Consider the following 7,407-nt stretch of genomic DNA (forward strand, 5'->3'; position numbering starts at 1 on the left):
AGTTGTACGGTGTGTTTTAGGTACAGCTGAAGCTTTTTTAAACATTTTTGAGGGTCATGGTACACTTTTTACTGTTTATTCCAGCCTCAACTGTATGGGTATTCCTGCTTGGTAGATGTGTTTCCCAAGAGCTACACTCCTTTTTTAGAATCATAGAATCATGGAATGGCTTTTGCTGGAAGGGACTGTTCACTGAGTGGGACACCTCCCACTGCACATGGCTGCTCAAATCTTTGTACATTATAGGCTCTGAGGAGCAAATTGTTAGGCAATTGTGACTGGGATTGTTACCAGTGCGAGTTCAAGAAGTCTTTATGGCAAACAGAATTGGCAAGAACTCTGCAAAATAGCCTTTAATTTGTCCTCTGTCATTGAACAATGTTATGTGTTGCACTCTGGCAAGATATGTCAGCCTTTGGAATCTCCAGAATACTTGTATTTTAATTCAGTCTTTTTTCAAGGAGAGGCAAGCTCCTTAGCTTGGGAAAATTGTACTTGGAGAAATGATTACTGATAAAGACAGTGCCAAAATTCTCAGTGATTTCATTAGCAGCCAGGCCTAAAAACAAAGTGCTGACATATAAATCTATGGCATCATTTAGTACTTAGAGTTCAGTGCTTAAACATGCTTACATTAAACTTTTTACACTACTTTTTAATATAAGATAAATATGTTATTTATAAAACATTTTACAAAAAATTTCATTCTCTATAGAAAATACATATAGCTGTTGCAAGACTGACTATGTCTTTGCAAACTATCTGCTTCTATTCCTCATGCTAACATTTCGTCCAGTGTTCATTAAAAGGCTTCTCAATTTCAGTTACTGATATGTTTAAAGCCATTTTAAAGAAAAAAAAAAAATCCTCTATAATAACACTGTATTTTCTGTCTGTTCAGAGGTAAAATGGCATAAAATATTAACGCATGCCTCTGTCTGGATGTATTAAAAGTGTTTGGCCAACTAGAAATCTGATTAGTGTAACTGTTACACATAAGAGGGAAATCACCGATGATCATAGATAGATAGTCATAACAACTCAATATTAGTATTCACAGTCCACACTGTAGTAACATGGCTATGATACTTACTTCATCATAATAAAGAATTTAATCTTTTTATTAGAATAATAATAATCTTATCAAATCTTTGCTCTTAATTATACTTCCTATTAATAAGATCATATAAAAATACCCTCTCGAGCAATGCATTGTAAATATACAAAGCTACAGTTCCATTCAGAGGTGCACAATATGCCAAAAATGTCTGGCATCAGTATTTCCAGAAATGGACACACACACTCACACAAATCCTTGGAAGAACACAGTAGTTGGCAAAGTGAGACGATCTATATAGAATAGTAGTCCCCAGAGTGCTGAAGTATTTTTTTAATTATGATGAGGAAGATAATAATATTGATGTGCCAAGAAGTAGCTGTGCTGACATGTCGTGCAGGCCTTTGTCAAAGTGTCAATACATTATTCCTTTTCTTCCTGACACAAGTCCCTTTAGATATTCAGCAGAGCAAATAAAAATTCACTCCTTCAAATCTATGTTTTTAATCATACTTTATGCACAAATGGCAAAATATTTTTACGTATTAGAATAATGTAGAACTGTGGTGAATAAGTTTGTGGTTTTTTTCCAGAAACAGAAGCAAAGACTTAGAAATGAAATGCAAAGAGCTGACATGAGGCTCATTCCTGTGTCCCTATTTCAGGAGAGCTGACTCATCTGTTTTCTGGCTACAGAACTAGACTTAACATGAGCATGAACTACACAGGAAGGAAGACTTGAAAAAAGGAAATGTAGGGAATTAAAACGAATGTGTAATGTGATTATCAATACCAGACTCAGAGAAGGATTTATACTAATTTTATGCATGTTTAAGCTTATTGAGAAATTTCTTCTCTCAACATTTATTTATATATTTTACATAAAATTTGGAAACTAAACAAAACCTAATGACTGGATTTTATCTTAGTTTCCCTAAGCTTTATATCTGGAATAAACTACACATCTTATTGTAAAGAAAAAATGTAACAATATAAATTAAAATTAAGCAGGACAAAGATGACCTTAAGCAGCTCACACTTTGTACTCTAACTGCAGGAGGTGAAATTCTCTTTTCTGTTTTGTAATATTCTTATAATTATCAGGTTTAAATATTATCTTAAATTCAGGTATAGTTATGAGAAAGTCTCAAACATATGCAGTTAAATGCTTTCAGTAAAATATAGTTAAGGAGTTCATACGGGGTAAAATAATATTATGCAAACAACATGGATGATACGTGTGTTTGCAAAATGTTAATGCACACAAATATTGCAAGTTGTAGATGTAAATTAAACATTTATTACAACACGGGTAATTAGTACAATTCCATAAGCAGAAATTATAGAGCTTGGAATAGAAACTATATGGAATAAAAAAATGATAGTATGTTTCTGAGTATTACATTTCTTGTGTTGCTTAGCATCGTAACTGTAAAAGAAAAACAACCACCATTTTACTTCCGTGCAAAACACAGGCAGAAGAGCTGACACTGAGCCACCAGAGGGTACAGTGGTATGGAGAAGTGAGAGGTGGCAGAAAAACTGGCTAGAATTCTACTAAACCTCAAGTCTATGTTAGACTTGTGAAAACTTCTGCTTCAGGTTTGCAACTCAGCTGATCTCCGTCTTTGCAGTGGATCTGATATATGGAATCAAAGAGCTGGAATTTCAATTAAGTACAAATATGAATGATCCACATCTTGTCAGTTGGGTACAGGAGTTACTAAATAACACTGAGTTTTCAGAAGAGCATGGGATGCTGTTTTGGCAGTGACCTCTGAACCTCACGATGGACGGATGGCTGAGATAGTCTTTCTTTTTATACTATGATAACTTGTAAAAGACTGGTGAGGATAGGGTTAACTTGTCTCCCATGAATTGAACAGATAGAGCAGCTGCCTTCCCTCACTATAAAGACTGTCAGGGAGGCCGGTTGTGCAAGAGGATGAAATGCAGCCTGGCTCAGATGGCAAGTTACTTGCTCTGAAAGGGATTATGACAGGAGTGGTCTCTAAGCAGCCTTCCATACTGGTAGCCTTGGTGTCAGAGATTGTATAAAGTATTTGTAAGAAAAGATCTCCAACAGACTTGCTCCTCCAGTGTGTGGTTTCTTTGTGATAATCTGGAAGTTCTTCTCAGAATGGGAATTTAGAATTATGACAAGCCTAAGACAAAAGAAAGTTATAGATGAAAAAAATATCTAAGAAGAAAAGAAAAGTTAGATCTTTAGTCTTCATTCCATGAGACCACTGCAAAAACTGTTATAAGTTATTTCTGTCCAGAATGCTTTGTTGTCTTAAAGGGGTTCATTCATTCTTGAGACAAGAAATAAAGGGAGACCTAAATTCCAACCATGTCCTCAGCATCTTCAAAAGCTATCTGCAAGTATTCAGAAGTACCACAGTGGAAAATAAACAGAGATTTGTAACTTATATGGGGTTTTCTTTATTAATCATAGAGAATAATTTAGTTCCCCTTCAGAGTCTTTTATTACATTACACACAAAATATTGTGAAAAAGCATTGTGAAAGAAAACTTTTATTGTCATACCCAGGTGGGTGAACAGTGGTTTTGGACTTCCAGCTCCCACACAGTTTTATTTTATGTTAGAGGTCCTGTCAAAAGATCATAAATAGGATATTTGTAACATAACTTGGAAAATTTAAATTTCACTATGAGATGAAGAAGAGCAGCAACCCAATTTCTGTGGTGGCATTATATTAACAAATAAAGTGTCATTTGTTCATAACTTTGCAGATCTGTGGTTATACATCATGTTTTTGCTTCAGAGGGGAAGGAAGTTGCAGAGCTGCCTCAAAGAGGAGCCAGACACACTTCTTTCAGGATTAGTGACAGATTTTCCAAAGGACTATGCTCTAGAAATCTATCATCAAACATGGTGTACTGCAATTAGGCCAGATTTCTTTGAGGCGGATAGCATGGTATGCTGCTGAAAAGATTTTAAACCACCAGAAAGCACTAGCTAACATGATACATAATCTTCTACATACTATGTGGTGTGGTTATGAACATGTGGGGCTCCATTCCTTTCTGCCAACTCTCCTAGATAACATCTGGGGCCAGCAGGGCCAGAAGCATGGCATTACCTTATCCACACTCTTTGTGCTCATTCATTCCAGAGTGAAGCCAATGAACCTTTGTGCTGGGTTGTTTTCTTAAATATGTAGACAAATTGCAAATCCCTATTCTGGCAAGATGCCTATCAGACAATGGCTAAAGAATTGTGAACACAGCAGCTGCAGAAAATTAGGAATAAGTTTCATTTAAATTTGATTTAATGGCAAAGAAAGAATTTTTTATTCAAAACTTTTGCAGTGGAACTTTTTCTTCATAGCATTTGTTTGCTTCTTACTTACGGACCTGAACTTGCCACTTCATGTAACTTTATGGAATTTTTGTGGGGTTTTTTTTATGTACGTGACAGGAGGATACCAGTTGTATTAGTTAAGTAAATATCTAATGACGGTACCATCAAAAATTGTAATGGAAGTACAGCCATTAAAAATCTAGCTTTACAATGTTTTGAATAGTGTATGATGCTTTCCCCTGTCCCTGTAGTTCACATAGAGATCAATTAAATCAATCAGCTAAAAGAAGTTTTTGATGGACCAATTTGCAAAACTGTGCTTTTTAGATTTTCTTTCAATTCATTTTTGACTGTAGTTGGGCTTCTATTTCTTCCTTCACTCATGACGCTTTTCAGTAAAAATTTCCATCTGGATTTGACCTCATTCTATCTTGTTATTCCTCTGTGTAACACTCTAAACACTTCTTAAACTATTTTCATAACCACTTTTTGCAAAATTAACTTCTCCTTCTTAATCACCCTCTAACTTTTTCATGTCTGATAGAGGCAAAGTTCTACAACATTTCAATACTTGAATTCCTCATGTTCTTCCACTCAACATCAACATCATGATGTTGAGTCTGCACAACAAAAGGGTGTCAAGGTTCTCTCTATAAAAACACTGGAAAAATATAGGAAATTCAGATATTTTTAATTATTATCTACGGACTCTCAGACTTATCCATTCCATGATGTCAGTACCTTTTGCTCTGTCAGTGCAAGAAAGAAAATTTTATAGTTGGCATGAAAATGGCTATCTATGTTCTAAAAATAGAAGTGCATTCAGTAGCTTTAAGATAAAATCCTTAGTGTTGATTTACATGGTATGACACTGTGCTAATTGTAGGTTGCATAAACCTTTGCTTCTGAGGATCATTTCTGAAGTGGTTTTATGATCTTGTGCTTTAAGCTCCTGAAAAGCTGTAGACAAAAAGTGAAAGTGAAGATTTTAGTCTGAAGAAAAATTTAAATGTTATAACATTAAGTCAAAAGGCAGCAAGTAGCTTAATATTTTACTTTTGCATCTATTTTATAGAAAATTCCCATCACAAGAATATAGCAAGACCAAACTTTTACCTCATTGCTGGAAGTTACTTTTTGAGTAAGATGAGTATGCAGAATGGGTTAACCAGAAAAAAGAGCTGCCTTATAATACCTGCCATCTATGATTATTATAATCTTGCAGACAAATATAATTACTGTGTGTGATGTCTGTTTATGTCTGTGAAAGCTTTGATTGTGTAGTCTTGTCTATATTACACTGCAAAACAGCATAAACAATTATATTGTATAGTAACTCTAATCCAGTACTAATGCCCTGAGCTATGAGTGTCACTTTGAAATGCAAGGATTTATGTGATACTTATATCTGCCTTTTTCAGGTGAATTTGACGACAATGCACTTAGTCTTATGTTGATTTCTAGAAGCTGGAAGCTGATTAATACACTTTACAGAGTAGTGGAATTACTTAAATAAGAGCATATATAATAGTCACAGTTCCTCCAGAGTTTCACATCTGATTCAGAAATGAAAAGGGAGGCTGCAGTAATGTTATAATTATTCAAATATTAAGATAGGACCTCTGAGGTTTTAAAGACAGAGTTAATTTTACAGAGTAGATTATATTCAAATTCATCATAATGTGTTAACAATGTACATGTTCTATTCAAAATAAAAGCTCTAAGGTTGTACAGACAATATGTCTAATTGATTCTTGAAAAATTCTGAGCACTGGGAGGCAACAGCTAGAAGCATGTAAGTGGGCACAGTATTTTGTTTATACTTATAAAAAATAATCATGATTAAAAAATGCATATGAGCATTAGGAAAGAATTGGACTGACAGACCTGAACACAGCTTTTGTATGCAGTTAATGCCATCTTTCAACTTCAGATGAAGTTGAACCTGATCTAGCCAAATATTTCCAGAGAAATAATAAGAGTTTAGAATATGTTCTGGCCCTGTGTGATGCACATGTGCAGCCCGTATACAGTGTCACATCCAATTTAATATGTGTGGGGTCACTGAGTGAAATAATGACACAGCATGCACGCTCACTCTAGAGGGGGTGACAAGTCACTCTCTTAGCAATGCCCAAATAGTAAGAGACTTTGCTTTCCCACTTTCTAGCTGCAGAGCACAAAAAAGAATGAACTAGAGGAAGTTCGTGTCAGAGCCCCCTCTTGGTGTTTGGCTGCCTGGGCTCAGGGCCAGCAGTAACAGTGCAGCTGTGGGGCCAAGTCACAAAGCTTTTTGGGCAAGGGTGGTGAGAGCCTTAGCAGAGTGTGTCCCCTCTCACTCAGGAGATGTGTTAAAGCTGGGCAATTGCCCTTGGCCACTGCCTGGCCTACGCTGCAGCCATGTGGGTGTCTGGACCCACATATAACTGATCCAGGCCTGACCTGCCAACCAGGACTCCCTGGCTTGACCTTGGGCCTGCCTTACTGCTTATGGACTTGCCTGCTGGCTGATGTGTTGGCTAATTGTCCCTGGACCTGCTCTGCTCTCCTTGTGGGAAAATCTGTGGGACTGTGTCACTCATCAGTCAGTCCATTGCCCCCTCTGCCTTGCTCGGGGTCACCCCCTGGTCAGAACAGCCTATTGTGAAGGACCAGGTATTTCCTCACACGAACATAAAATGCCCTTTAGGTCAGCAGACATACCTGACTTAAAATGGCTGCTCCACGTGGCACTGAACCCTCTCTGAAGGGGGGGGAGAAGCTGCTGCAGGGGAGGAGCCACGGCTGGAAGCAGGGGCGGGACAAGGTCCCGTCTGACTGGCTGAAAAGCCTGGAAATACAAAACCGGCCAAGCGGGAGAAAAAGAAAACCCCATAAAAGAGGCAGCACGGCCGCCTCTCACTCTCTCGTTCTCTCCTCGTGTTCGGCACGCTGTTCTGCTCACACTGAAGGCCACCACCGAAGCTGCTCGCTGCCATGTGCTGTCGCTCGCTGCGTGCTGCCGCTTTTGCCGCTGCCTTTG

The sequence above is a fragment of the Chaetura pelagica genome, unplaced genomic scaffold (genome assembly GCF_000747805.2).
Source record: "Chaetura pelagica isolate M959 unplaced genomic scaffold, ChaPel_1.0 scaffold11, whole genome shotgun sequence".
In the NCBI taxonomy this organism is placed as follows: domain Eukaryota; kingdom Metazoa; phylum Chordata; class Aves; order Apodiformes; family Apodidae; genus Chaetura; species Chaetura pelagica.